Source organism: Artibeus jamaicensis, unplaced genomic scaffold (genome assembly GCF_021234435.1).
Source record: "Artibeus jamaicensis isolate MK-2021 breed Jamaican fruit bat unplaced genomic scaffold, CSHL_Jam_final contig_402, whole genome shotgun sequence".
Classification (NCBI taxonomy): Eukaryota; Metazoa; Chordata; class Mammalia; order Chiroptera; family Phyllostomidae; genus Artibeus; species Artibeus jamaicensis.
Window position 1 is genome coordinate 18,923,839 of NW_026521818.1, and position 16,005 is coordinate 18,939,843.

General features: G+C 39.5%; 1 long non-coding RNA gene across 1 annotated transcript in view; it reads right to left on the bottom strand.

Moving 5' to 3' along the window:
- The window catches only part of LOC119043965 (uncharacterized), a 73,671-nt gene that overhangs the window by 12,722 nt on the left and 44,944 nt on the right, over positions 1-16,005 (bottom strand). The gene's annotated exons all lie outside the window — the stretch shown is intronic.

A 16,005-nucleotide genomic window follows, 5' to 3' on the forward strand; every position in this document is an offset into this window, starting at 1 on the left:
GAGACCTCTTGGTTGCTGAATTTCATATACCCCTGGCCTCCACAGATGTCTTTAGGGGGAGACAGTAGTTGCAAACTGCATTTGCTATTCTGAGCCTATAATCCCAGGAGAGATTTTTGTTTTGATTTGGCATGGGAAGGGGTACTTATAAAAGATAATGAAAAATTGATTTGGGGGTGGTTTGTTTGCTTGCCCAAAAAACAATATCGTCAGTAGCCCAGAAGAACACCAATTGAGGGCCCAGGAATGACCGTGTAAAATTTATACTTTTTTTGCAGAATTAACTAGAGGAGAAAAATTTTGGAAAGAAAATTGACAAGGCTGAAATGGTGATTTTTTAAATTTACAGATGAAGGAAATCTTACAAATTATCAAGAATGTAAAGAAGAAAAGAGAGAAATTAATATTTATATAATAAATACATTTGTTAGTTAGGCATTGGAGTAGGTTAGGTCACTAAACAGATTAAGCTGTTTATCCGCTATCACAAAAACTGCATTTCAGAGATAGAGGTCCAACATTGAGTGACTTAATCTAAACCACTCTATTCCAAAACATCCTAAGTACTTCCTTTAGGAACTTACAGGTCATGATTAATTTTGTAAATGCCTGTCGAACTCAACTGAATTCAGATGATAGCATACAGACTCCACTCTAGCGTGCTTTTAATTTTACAATGTATGTTTAAGGAAAACTGTTCTTACTCCCTATTTTTTGTTTTTTAAAGTGCTGTTTGGTTTTTGCTTCCAGTACAAGAATGTATTTGTGATATTTGCTCCCAAATTTGAGAAACCATAAGCTAAGTTTACCTTTGAGAGTCGTTTTTAGGATTAAAGCCAGAAATGTTCTAATTGTTAAACTAGTCGTCAAGCAAGGTACTGACCACATACATACCTTTAAAATATCTGAGGCTGCTCCAGCAGCCACACTTTGAGAACCACTGCTGTAGTATGATTCCTGACTCAGCCTGCATGTCTTAAGATATTTTAGAGTGATGTCACCAAGTCATTCCTAACCTTTGTCCCCCTCACAAGAAGAGCTAATAACTCTTCAGTTACAAGACACCACCGAGAGAATGAGAGAATCCGAGAACATGGGGGTGAGGCTGAAGCATCTTCTGTACCAGAGACCAAGACAAGACCGAATTACAAGGGTAAGAAGAGGGGCAATATGATGACCGTGTTGCCCTTCCCCCAGGCTAGCATAGCACTGTGCCAAGAAATACACCTTGGGCCTACAGTTTCCTTCTGTGGGAAAAGAGCCCAGGGTGGACATCCAGCTCCCCCAGTGTTGTGGGTCACTTAGGAGCCCCCATTTTGGTCTTGCTTCACGGAGATTGCAAAGAAATCTGCAGAGCTTAACCACTAAGAATCTGTGATAGAGAAGTGGCTTATAGCACCCAGCATTCAGATCTTGGTATACCAAGCTCCTACCTGCAGTACCCAAGTAGTAATCCAAACCAGTGGCTTTGCTTATCTTCAAAACCAGGTTGGTGGTACAGGTACAGTCTGACCAGGGAACGGGGCAGGGTGCAGGTATGCCTAAGCTGGAGGCTAGCTAGACTGCTCCTATCCAGGCAGGGAAGCAGAGTCATAGTCCAGCCACTGCTAAGTACAGCCACTGCTAAGTATAGCTCCTGGCTCCATCTAAATGGAATAGCAGGCAAGAGTACCTGGAAAGTGCAGCCTGGCAATGCTCAGAGAGTATAAAATGTGCAACTGATTATGCCCAGAACAAAGCCAGTGCTGGGTATGGAGAGTTATTCCCTTCCTCCCAGACAGGGGAGCTAATTCATAGCCTGGCCCACTTCCCACCAGAAAGCCCTTGTAGTTCTCAACCACTTCCCACCAGAAAGTCTGATTGGAAAAACCTGGGAGGCTGCTTGAAGCTGGTCCTTCCCTCAGGGAAGCCGAGAATATCCCCGCCCACCATGGAGTGAAGCCCCCATGCCTGTCCAACCACAAAGCCTGGCTGGACACCTGGAAGCCAAGTAGCCCATCAACATTTGAGCAGAGTTCAGCAGACAAAAGCTTACTGTCTGCAGACCAAAGCCAGAGACCCTGTTCGGTGAGGGAACTTGAGTCCAGAGTATAAAGAGCCTTACCAGCTTCGGAGCTGGTTCTCTCACTGTCTGGATGGGGAAACTAATTTGTAACCCTACTCAATGCTGAATACTGCTCTCAGCCTGCCCATCCAGGGAACTTCAGCAGAGCATATGGGAAACTGTGAAACCCATCCAACAGCCCTCCTTACAGTAGAGCTTGAACAGGGAGCATAGCAAAACTGGTGGCCTTGTCTGGCCGGGGAATTTAATGTACACCCTTACCTGATTCAAGTCCTCAGTCAACAAGCTGCTCATGTCTTGGGCACTATCCTACTGCTCACCAGGGCAGGGAAGCTACTTTTTAGCCCCATCTATTGCTGAAAATGGTATCTTGTTCCGAACACCTAGTAAACCTGACCAGAGAACCCAGACAACTTGTAGAACCCACCCTACCACCTCATTTGGGCAGAGAACCAAGTCAGTAGTCTTATCCAAGAATTTTAGGACAATAGCATCACCCCCTCCTCTACACCCCTAGCTTAGAGCTCAGAGAGTCAGCTCACTTCATAAATAGACTAATAGCAAGCCCTAGCACCCCAAGGGTGTTACCAGTAGACATGTCTAGAGATACCCAGCTGAGCTTACAGGTGAAGAACCATCTCTGCCGAAGAAAACTCATGAAGTCTGGAAGAGGAAGTTACTCAAATACACAAACACCAAATTAAGGAATGAAGAATCAGGAAAAATCAGGTGATATGGTAGTACCAAAGGAAACTAATACAGCTTTAATAACTAACCCAAAAGAAATGGGAATCTATGAACTGTCAGACAAAAATTCAGAATAATGCTCTTATAAATGCTTAGTGAACTACAAAAACACAGACAACTAAATGAATGAGGAAAATGTATGAACAAAACAAGTTCAACCAAGTAATAAATAGAAACTATCAAAAAAATTCTAGAGCTGAAAAATACAATGAACTGAAAAGTTCGAGGGAGCTTCAGGAGCGACTTGACGATGTAGAAGAAATAGCCTCACCTAAAAGAGAGGACATTTGAAATGATCCAGTCAGAGGAGCAAGAAGAGAGAAAAAAGAATCAAGTGTGTGGAAATATTTCAGGCCCAGGTGGGATGGGCTTTTTTCTTTCACAATATTGAAAAAACAAAAAAACCTCAAGAACAGCTTCGCTGGCTATAGAATTCTTGGTTAAGAAATAAAGGAAAAGTAGACTTTCTTGAACAAAGAAAAGCTGAGGGAGTTCATCACCACTAGACCTGCCTTGTGATAAACGCTAAAAGGAATTATTTTGAGTGGAAGTAAAAAGATGCTAAATAATATCATAAAAACAAAGTAGTATAAAATTCCCTGGTAATAGTAAATACATAGTCAAAATCAGATTCTGTAAATGGCAGTGGTGTGCTTGCATAATGCACTTACAACTCTAGTTTGAAACATTTAAATAGGAGCTCTCAGTGAAGATACTGGAGTAGGTAAATGTGGTAGTGGCATCCTCCCACAACCACATCAGACTTACAACTAAACTACAGAACAACCATCTTTCAGAACCACCTGCAATCTAGTTGCATAGAAGTTCTGTAACTAAGGATATAAAGAAGTTGTCACATTGAGGTTTGCAGGACGGGCAGAGACACACAATGGGCTGGGCCCACACCCACATGCAGTGTTTACAGATTGGGAGGAATATCTCAGCCACAGAAGTACCCCCTGAGGCATGAGGGGCCAGCCCAGGATTCCAGTGCTGGGAAGAGAAGACCCCATAACTTGTGGCTGTGAAAATCAGCAGGGATTTTGACTGAGTGAGTCAGAGGGCTCCTGGAGTCTCAGGTGTTCCTTTTACAAGGCCTGAGCACAGACACACTCAGACTCACTCTGAGCTCCATTGCTAGGGCAGCAGCTCAAAATGTGCCGGGAACAAACAGGGAACTGAATTGTCTGGCAACAGGGCCAAGAGCTGAGGGGCCGATTTCTCCAAGACAGAGGTGCTGGGAAAGGCATGGTTCCTTTGCTGAGCCTTCCTTTCACAGAGCCGGCAGACAGGCACTGTATCTGGGTCTCCATAAACCTGGCTAACACTCTTCACCCCACACTGGTGATTCCAAGACCTTCTGCCACCCAGCTTGTGGACCCACTAAAGCCATTTCCAGGGATTTTCAGTATAACTGACCCATCCTAAAATCTCTCAAAAGCCCGCAAAACCTAAACAAGCAGCATCTGGCCTCCGTGCTTTCCATACCTCTTGCTAAGAGGCCCCAGGCCCAGCACTAGTGGCAAACAGCCTTGGTTCACAGCCTGCCTTCTCCTGGGAACCTCCAAGCCCAGTACAAGTAGCAGCCATCAGAAGATTGCATTGTAGTTTATCCTGGGTGACCCCTGCATTTCCCTGGAGGCCCCAGAGCCCCTGGTGGACAGCTTCACACCACACCAGAGTACCACCTTCATGAGCATTGCACTCAATGGGTAGACTGATCAGGTATGAGAGCCCTTTTGAAGTGAGTCCTGCCACCGTGGGGTCATCCTCTGCATAGTAGCTTTTCCACTGTAGTCATCACCAGTCTTCTTAGCTGATTGTCTTGGAGGTAAATCCTCCCAGTGAAGTGCCAGCAACAGTCAAGGATCAACTACAAGAGGGTGAATGCAGCTTATGTGGGGAGGCACATCTGGAGCATCTATTTCCATTGACTGGGGAGGCTGTACCACTAGGCCCTACAGAATGCCTACCACTTTAGGGCCCTCTACCAAGTCTGGGTGACCTATCAGCTCTACCTAACATACAGAAACAAACACTGGGAGGCAGCCAAAATGCGCCACAGATAATGTGTCCCAGATAAAAGAACAGAACAAAAGTCCAGATAAAAAACTAAATGAAATGGGGACAAACAATTTAGTAGATGCAGAGTTCAAAAAACTGGTTATAAGGATGCTTAATGAACTTAGAAGACGAGTAGATGAACTTACAACTTCCACAAAGAAATGGGAAACATAAAAATGAAGATAGATAGAAAACATGAAAAAGCAGTAAGAAATGAATAGAATAACCAAAATGACCAGTACATTCCAAGGAATCAATAGTAGGGTTGATGAAGCAAAGGATAAAACCATTATTTTGGAAGATAAGGAAGCAGAAAACACCCAATCAGAGTAGCAAAAAAAAAAAAACCCCCCAACCCCCCCACTCCCATCTCAAAATGAGGACAGTTTAAAGAGCTTATGGGACAACTTCAAAAGGTGTATCAACATTTGCATCATAGAGGAACCAGGAGGAGAGAGAGCAAGGAATTGAAAACCTATTTGAAAAAAATAATGATGGAGAACTTCCTAACCTGGTGATGTAAATAGACACACAAGTCCAGGAAGTACAGAGTCCCAAACAAGATGAACTCAAAGAGGCTCACATCAAGAGACATTATAATTAAAATGCCAAAAACTAAAGACAGAGCGAACCCTAACAGCACTAAGAGAAAAGCAGTTACCTACAAGGGGGCTCCCATAAGACTTGTCGGTCAATTTCCCAACAGAAACTTTGCAGGCCAGAAGGGACTAGCAAGAAGTATTCAAAGTGATGAAAAACAGAGATAGACAACCAAGATTACTCTACCCAGCAAAGCTATGATTTAGAATTGAAGGGCAGATGAAGAGCTTCCAAGATAAGAAAAAGATAAAAGAATGTCATCAGTACCAAACCAATTTTATAAGAAATGTTAAAGGGCCTTCTTGAAGAAGAAAAAGATGAAAAAGATAAAAAATATGAAGAGTAAAGTGGCAAATAAGTATATGTATATCAAAAATTACTTTAAATGCAAATGGATTAAATGTTCCAATCAAAAGCATATTTCGGCTATATGGATAACAAGACCCTTACATATGCTATATACAGGAGACTCACTTCAGACAAAGTAAAGGGATGGAAAAAGATATTTCATGGAAATAGAAATGGAAAAAAAGCTAGGGTAGCAACACTTAATACCAGATAAAATAAACTTAAAAACAAAGGCTATTCCAAGAGATAACAGAGGACCCAGCAGTTCAACTTCTGCATAGTTATCTGAAGAAGCCCGAAACACTACATAGAAAAGGCATACATATTCACGTTGGCTGGATGGCTCAGTTGTTTGGAGTGTTGTCCTGCTAACCAAAAGGTTGAAGGTTCCATCCCCGGTCAGGGCACATACCTAGGGTAGTGGGTTTGATCTGGTTGGGGTACATACAAAAGGCAACTGATTGATGTTTCTCTCTGACATTGATGTTTCTCTCCTCCCCTGCTCCCCTTCCCTTCCTTCTCCATCTAAAATTTAAAATGTCCTTGGCTGAAGATAAAAATAAAAGATTCATACATATGTTCAGTGTAGCATTATTTATAATAGCCAGATATGGAAGCCACCTAAATGTCCCTGAGTAGACGAGTACATAAGTGGTACAGATAAACAATGAAATATGACTCAGTCATAAAAAAGAATGAAATATTGCCATCTGCAACAACATTGATTATGCCAAGTGAAATAAGTCAGACAAAGACAAATGCCATTTGATTTCAATTATAAGTGAAGTCTAAAAAACAAAATAAATGAACAGGCAGACCAAACAGACTTACAGATACAGAGAACACACTGAGGATTGCAGCTGGGAGTTGTATTGGAGATGGGTGGAAAAGATGAAGGGAGTAAGAAGTACAAATTGGTAGTAGCAGAATTGTCAGGGGGATGTAAGTTACAGCATAGGAAATACAGTTAATAATATTATAATAACTATGGATGTTGCCAGGTGAGTACCAGATTTATCACAGCGATCACTTTGTAAGTTATATAAATGTCTCATCATTGGGTTGTACATCTGAAACTAATACCATACACAGTGATTGGAAAATAAAAATTAAAATTTGAAGAAAAAACTTAAAATGTAAAAAATAACCATAACTATAATAATCTTTTGTTATAAAATATTTAAAATATGTATACTGTGACATGAATAACAGAATGTGCATGAAATAAGTATAATTTTAAGTTTAGGAATGCTGTTGACATTATCAGTTTAAAATTGGGTGTTAATAACTTCAAGATATTTTATATAAGCTTCATGGCAACCAAAAGGGAAAAATGTGTAGTGAGTACACAAAAGAACATGATAAAGAAGTCAAAGCATACTGATACCAGAATACATCAAACCATGAAAAAGGCAGCAAGGCCTGGGCCGATGTGGCTCAGTGGAGAGTGCCATCCTGCAAACTAAAAGGTCACTGGTTCGATTCCCAGTCAGGGCACATGCCTGGGTTGCAGGCCAGGTCCCCAGCTGGGGGCGTGCAAGAAGCAATGGATTAATGTCTCTCACACATCAGTGTTTCTGTGCCTCTCTTCTTCCTTTCACCTCTAAAAATAAAATCATTAAAAAGTAAATCTAAAAAGACAGCAGGATAACAAACAAGGAGTAATGGATCTACAAAAGAGTCAGAAAGGATTAACAAAATGGCAATAGTAAGTCCTTATCTATCAATCATTACTTTAAATGTAAATTCTCCAGTTAAAAGACATGAAGTGGCTGAATGGATAAAAAATAAAAATAAGACCCAATAATATGTTGCCTACAAGAGACTCTATAGCCTTAAACACACAAAGTAAAGGGATGAAAAATGGTATTTCAAGCAAATGGTAACAAAAAAAAAGCAAGGGTAGCTGTCCTTATAGTAGATAGAATAGACTTCAAACAAAAAGTATAGTAAGATAAAAAAGAACACTATGTAATAATAGTCAATTCATTAGAAAGGTATGCACCTAAATATATGAAGCAAAACTAATAGAGCTAAAAGGAGAAGTGAACATCAATATAATAATAATTACACACTTTAGTACTTCACTCAACAGCGGGTGGATCATCCACACAGTCTCAGTAAGGAATCAGTAGAACTGAACAACGCTATAGGCTAATGGCCCTGACAGACACACACAGAACATTCTATCCACTAACAGCAAATACACATTCTTCTCCAGGGTCTGCAGAACATTTGCTAGGATAGACCATTTATTATTAGGATATGAACACATCTTACCAAAATCAAGAAGACTGAAGTCACACTAAGTATTTTTGCTGACCCCGATGATAAAATATAAAAAATAAAATAGGAGCCCTGGCTGGTGTAGCTCAGTAGATTGAGCACGGGCCTGCAAACCACAGGATTGTGGTTCAATTCCCAGTCAGGGCACATGCCTGGGTTGCAGGCCAGTTCCCAGCAGGGGACTCATGAGAGACAATCATACATTGATATTTCTCTCCTCTCCTTCCCTTCTTCTCTAAAGATAAATAAATAAAATCTTTAAAATAAAATAAGAGAAAAACTCAAAAAGTCACAATTGCATGGAAATTAAGAGAAGCACTCTCCTGAGTAAGCAATGGATCAAAGAGAATATTAAAGGGGAAAATAAAGATGTACTTTGGAACAAACAAAAATGGAAACACACATCCCCAAACTTATGAGATACTGCAAAAGTCATTCTAAGAAGGAAGTTCATAGTAATTAATGTCTACATTTAAAAAAAAATAGACCTCAACCTAACTCTATGCCTAAGGAAGTAAAAAAAGAACTACTGAAGCCAACGTTAATACATGAAGGAAGTAATAAAGATTAGGTCAGAAATAAGTGAAATGGAAAACAGCAAAACAGCCCTGGCCAGTGTGGCTCAGTTGGTTGGGCATCGTTCTGGAAAATGAAAGGTCTTCAGTTCAATTCCTGCTCAGGGCACATGCTGGGGTTGCAGGTTGCAGCTCAAGACAAGTGGCAACTGATTTACATTTTTTCACATCGATGTTTCCCTCTCATTCTTCCTCTCTTTCCCTCTTTCTAGAATCAGTAAAAAAATTAAAAAGCAGAAAATAATAAAGGTTTCAAACTAAAACTTGCTTCTTTGAAAAGATGAAATTGGCACAACTTTAGCTACACCAGTTATCATCAAACTTTGTCTTCTCATGGCACACATAAACTAATTGCTAAAATTCTGCAGCACACCAAAATATACATTCTATTTTTTTTCTGATCTGGTAAAAATACATATAATTTTGATCAATTTATACCAGATGGCTATTGTACTGGCTGTTGCATTTTTTATTTGACAACCTAAGGGAAAATGAATCAGTGCCTGACTAGTCAGGTATTAACACATTTTAAAACTTACTTGCAGCACATGAGTGTGCCACTTGCACACCAGTTGTAGATCACTGAGCTAGACTAACCAAGAGCAGAAGAGAGATGACCCAAGTCAACAAAATTATAAATGAAAAAGGAGACATTACAGCTAATACCACAGAAATACACAGATTCCTAAGAGACTAGTTACTATGAACAACTATAAAACAACAAACTGGACAACCTAGGGGAAAAAAGGAAAAATTCTTAGATGCAACCCACCAAGACTAAATCAGGAAGAAATGGAAAATATAGACAGACCAATATAGTAGAAAGATTGACTCAGTAATCAAAAATCTCCCAGTGAAGAAAAGCCCAGAACCAGATGGCTTCACTGGTGAATTCTACCACGTATTTAAAGAAGAATTAATACCAATTCTTCCCAAACTTTTCCAAAAAAATCAAAGAGGACCAAACACCCCCAAACTAATTTTATGAGGACAGCATTATCCTGATACCAAAAAACAGAAAAATACACCACCAGAAATGCCAATTTCCCTGATGAATATAGATACAAATATTCTCAATAAAATATATGCAAACATTGGGGTGCATCAGTTTTTTTAGTGTTTAAGGATTCTTAAAAGATTTCTCTCTGAAATTCAAAGATGGTTGACCTATATGAATCAATGTGATAAATCACATTAATATGAAAAATATCTTGATTTTCTCTATGCCCACAGAAAAAGCATTTGAGAAAATTCAACATCAATTCATGATGTTAAAAACTCTGAACAAAACAGGTGTAGAAGGAATGTAACCTAATAAAGGTCATATATGACAAGCCCACAGTTAACACCATATTCAACAGTAAAAGGTTAAAAGATTTTTTTATTCAGATCAGAAGTAAGACAAAGGCGCACACTCTTACCACTGTTCTTCAACATTGTACTGAAAGCCTTAGAGCAATCAAGCAAACAAACAAAAACACACAAAAACATCAGAATTAAAAAGGAAGAAAATTGTCTTTATGTGCAGATGACATGATTATATATACATACTTCTAAAGGCTCCACCAAGAAAACTTAAAGCTAATCAAACAATTCAGTACAGCTGCAGGATACAAAATAAACAAAAATCAGTAGTGGTTCTGTACACTAACTACGAATTGTCTGGAAAAAAAGAAAGAAAACAGTTTCATTTACAATAGCATCAATCACAATGAAATACTTAGGAATAAATTTAACCAAGGAGATTAAAGATCTCTTTTTAAAAGCTACAACATTGATTAAAGAAATTGAAGGACATAAATAAGTGGTAAGATAGCCTGTGTTCATGAATTGGAAGAATAAGTATAGTTTAAATGTCAGTACTACCAAAAGCCATCTATACATTCAATGCAGTGCTTATTAAGATTCCAAGTAGAAAAAACAATCCTAAAATTTATATGGGATCACAAAAGTCCCCAAATATCTAAAGTGATCCTGAAAAGGAAGAACAAAGTAGGGGGCATCACACTTTCTGATTTCAAGCTCTATCATAGAACTATAGTAATGAAATCAGTGTGGTCTTGACATAAAAATGGACACAGAGACCAGTGAAACAGAATTGAAGGCCCAGAAATAGACCCAGGTATATACAGTCAATTAATATTTGACAAGGGAGCCAAGAGTACTTCATGGAGAAAAGACAGTCTCTTTAATAAATGAGAAAATTGCATATTTACATGTGAATGAATGAAACTAGACCCCTATCTTACACCACTCACAAAAATTAACTCGAAATCAAGTAAAACTTAAATGTAAACCTGAAATCATAAAACTCCTTGAAGAAAATATAAGGAAAAGGCTCCTTGACATCGGCCTTGGCAGTTTTTTTTTGGACATGACACTGAAAGCACAAGCAATAAAGTAAGAAAATGGGGGAACTGCATCAAACTAAAAAGCTTCTGAATAGCAAGAGAATGAACAAAATGAAAAGACAACCTGCTGATTGGGAAAAAATTGTTACGGACCATATACCTGATAAGGGGATCAATATCCAAAATGTATAAAGAACTCATACTACTCAATAGCCAAAAAGATCATCCTATGAAAAATGAGCATAGGACCTAATTAGACATTCCGCCATGAGATACATGAGAAGATGCTCAACAGCAGGGATCACTAAGGAAATGCACATCAAAACCATGAGAGGCCACCTCACCCATTAGAATGACTAGGTCGAACATACAGGTGATAACACACGCTAGGCAAGGATGTGGAGAAAAGGGAGCCCTGGTATGTTCTTGGTGGGACTGTGAATTGGTAAAGCCACCTGAAAACAGTGTGGAGATTCCTCAAAAAATTAAAAAGATAACTGCCGTATGATCCATCAATTCCACTTCTGAGAATACACCGAAAGGGAATGAAACACTACGTGGAGAAGATGTCTGCACCCTCACGTTAACAGCAGCATTATTCACCAGGGCCAAGACAGAAACGACCCAACAATCTAAGTGTCCAGCAATAAGTAAATAACTAAAAAAGTTGTATGTAATATACACAGTGGGATACTATTCAGCTCATAAAAAGGAGCAAATCCTGACATGTGCAGTAATGTACATGGACCTTGAGGGCATTGTGATAAGTGAAATTAGAGAAAGATGAATACTATGATCTCATTTACATGTGGAATCTAAAAATAAACACACCAAATTCATAGAAAAAGGATCAGACTTGTCACCAGAGGTGGGTGTGGAAGGAGGCAGGGAGGGGAAATTGGATGGAGGTGGTCAAAGGCACAAGTTTTCAGCTGTAAGATAAAGTACTAAGAAGGTGTCTACCACATGATGACTGTAATTAACACTGCCCTGAGATATACATGAAAGTTGTTACAAGAGTAAGTTCTAAGAGATTTCATCACAAAAAAAATGTTTTTTCTTTTTTGTAGGGGGAGTATTGAGATGATGAATGTTAACTAAATTTATTGTGGTAACATTTCATCATACATTCAAATTAAATCATTATGTTGTACACCTTAAATTTATATGGTGTTGAATGTCCATTATAATCTCAATAAAACTGGGGGGAAAAGATATTTTGTCTCCTTAAATAACATGTTTGGAATAGCAGGTGTTTTAATAAAGAGTTTCTATCATTAGTTAATTAACATGGGACAATTTTTTTGTGGCTGTTAACATAGACCTTTCACAAGGTGGTTGCTAACATACAGGAGAGCAGGCTACTAAGTAATGCCCTGAAGTGATTAATGTGAGCCATTGGTCAGAATGCCACACTGCTGGGTTCAGTATGGACATGGGCCAGGTGGGCACCAGCCTCCAGCCATGATTCTGATTAGTTACCCCTCAGTAAAGATCTTCTGTTGCTAACAAGGGAACTGAATGACAGTACAAATATTTAAGTGTGAATCCAGTATTAATTTTTTTCAAAATCACTCAAGCCAGTGAATCACTAACATTTTAATATATGATTGATAACACATTTATACTTAGGTAGGTGGTTGGCATTAATTTTAATATTACTATTACTGAAAACAACCTTATTAATCAGAAGAATTTGAGTATATTTTAAAGTTTTGGTCTAAAGTAGTATATACCAGAAAGGTTATTTACTTTCATATTCAGAATCAATTTAATCCTGTAGGCATCTTTACGGAAAAATTTAAATGCATCTTGTTCATTTAACATTGGTACTACTTCTTAAAAGTCATGAGGGACTGAATGCTTCTAAGTTAAGACGTTTATTTGATTTTGTTGGTAGACCTATGGACTAAAACTAGACTCCTTGTTGCACTGAAATTCTTTTAACATGGCTTAAAACTACCACCTCCTCACTGAAAACATTTTAATGCTAACTGTCCTTGTTAATGTGTCCCCACAGGACACAATGTAGAAATTCTTCTCTGATAACTGCTCTTCAAAGAAAATTCTCAGTTTGCATGCTGTCAGGAAACGAGCAAATTTAAAACTTTACAATGTAAAATTACTTATTTACCATAATCATTTCATTTTATTTTTTCCTTTATCTTATGTTTTAAATTAAAAAATATGAAAGGTTTAAGTAATATTTAGGACATTGGAAGAGGCATGTATCATTAATGCTGAAAACACAAACTCCAAATGGTTTCGCAGCGACGTGCTTACACACATCTAATTTGCAAGCCTGGATGCCTGAGAAAATGCACCCTGGTCTGCCAGAAGTAGTGCCGGGTGACTCAAGGCCAGGTGCACACCAACGTAGTACAGAGAGAAATGGCCGTTTTACCTGGAGCTCCTCAGACACTCCACTGTGCTAATGAGACATTTAACACCAATTCTGCCAGCAGTTTTTTAAATACCCAAGGACAGCAGCAGGATTGCAGAGACTAGCCCCTGGATGTATGTTACATGACCCCCAGGTACCCCTTAGCTTTAGAGCAGATTCCATAGGCACACACTTAGGACTAATACATGACATTTACTGTTTTCTTACTGTCTAAGATGTTTCTCAACTAATAGAAGTTGGAATTCTACATGCAGGTAGTAATGTAAGTACCTATACACATGTTTCTGAGTTTGGTGTCAGACGTGTAGGCAACAGCCACTTGGGAGACAGGAGCCGTGCCCTGGATTCCTTTTGCACGCTCCTCTGTGTCGGCACAGTGGGGTTCACGTTATTGGTACATTGATTCAATGAATATTTACCAGGACTTCTGAAGGCATTCCATTATGGCATTTTTGTAGAAACAAGACAATTTGGAAAGTTTTGCAGGCTTTGGAAACTCGACAAATGAAAGGCACTTGCCATTACTGATCACAACTCAAAAAGGTGGTGTTAAATTTAGGTTAGGGATGGTGATGGTTCCCTATGTCCCCATGTGTGTAAATTGTAATCCAAGACACAGAATTAGGAGGCTACACTAGAAAACAGTAAGGGAGGGATATGAAGAATAGGTTAGAGTTAAATAAATTGAAGATATAAAGTAACGTTCATACAGAGAAAATATTGGGCAAGTGTGTAAAGTGATATGTATTTGTTTTTTATTGTTGTTCATGTACAGTTGTCCCCATTTTTCCACCACTGCTTTCCCTTGCCTCTCCCACCCACCCCCAGTCCTTCCCCACTTCGGCTTTGTCCATGGATCCTTTATACATGTCCCCTGACGACCCTTCCCCTTCTTTCCCTTGTTATTTAAAAAATAATAATAAACAAAACTCTTCCAGTAAAATACAGCACAATGTTAGTAGGATTTTGGGAAAACTAAAATTTTTTTTTTTACTTTTCCATACACTGTGAATTATAACTAAAAACTTACATGCTACTCACAATGATTTGTTAAAATGCAAGAATTTCTTTTATTCTTTGTGTTTCAACAACCAGAAACTAAAAGATCATATCCTTAGACTTACATACTTGATTTTCTTACAAAGATAATTTTAGTTACTATGGTAATATTTGGTTTGGGATAACCACAGTATTCTCATGAGCTTATAATGAAACAAACTCACAAACTTATTTTTAAGTTTAAATAATGAAAAGATTGGGGAAAAAGTGAAAAACCACAAGTATGATCAAGAAAAGGCAAATGTAAATCGGACTTTCGCCAAGATGGAGGCATAGGTGGATATACCGTGCCTTCTCACACAACCAAGTTTAGAGACAACTAAATATTAGCAACAGAAAACACAGTCAGAACACGGAAAATTGAACTTTTCGGAAGTCTGTTAACAACAAATTCTTCAGTCTGACAACAACAAATTCTTCAGTCTGACTGGTAAGGGGCGAAACCAGCAGCTGGTGAAGCGGGGTTGCACAGGAAAACTCGGTCAGACGGACTCAGGCGCACGGAATCCAGGTGCAGGGTCGGACCTAGTGAGCGACCGAGTAAGCGACCGAGCAAGCGACCAAGACAGCGACCGTGGGGAAACGGCGAGGGAGCAGGGCTGCGGGTTGACTGTGGTCACGCATTTGTGCGCGGATAGACAAGCGAGGGAGTGGGCGATTGGACCAGGACCCAGCGGGTCCCTGCAGCAAGCGGCAGGGAGGGCGCTGCCATTTCCCTGCTCTGACCCCACATCCACATACAGCGTCATAACCCAGCAACTCTGAGTGGCCCTGCCCTGGTGAACCACCTAAGGCTCTGCTCCTCACCCAGAGGCACGAAACAGCAGAGGATGCCGCCATTTCCCCGCTCTGACCACGCCCCCACATACAGCGTCACAACCCAGCCGACCTGGGAGTCCAGGGCTCCGCTCCTCACACTTAAAGGGCATGAACAGACCAAAAATGGCTCAAGAAGATCTCAAAGCCCCAGAGCCTATAAATCTAAGCAGTGAAGAAATAGCAAAACTCTCAGACGCACAATTTAAAACACTGGTGATCAGGATCCTCACAGAACTGGTTGATTATAGCCACAAATTAGACAAATATATGAAGGTGAAACTAATTGAAATGAATGGAATTGCACAGGACACCAATAGCAATGAAAAGGAAACTGGGACTCAAATCAATGGAGTGGACCAGAAGAAAGCAAATAATGGCCAAACAGAAAAGAGTCAAGGAAGCAAGAATTCAGAGAAATGAGGAGAGTCTTAGGAACCTCCAGGACATCTTTAAACGCTCCAACATCCAAATTATAGGGGTACCAGAAGGGGGAAAGGCACAGCCACCAGTGGAAAACTTATTTGAACAAATAATAAAGGAGAATTTCCCCAATCTGGCAAAGGAAATAGACTTCCAGGAAATCCAGGAAGCTCAGAGAGTCCCAAAGAAGTTGGACCCAAGAAGGAACACACCAAGGCACATCATCATTACATTAGCCAAGATTAAAATGAAGGAGAGAATCCTAGA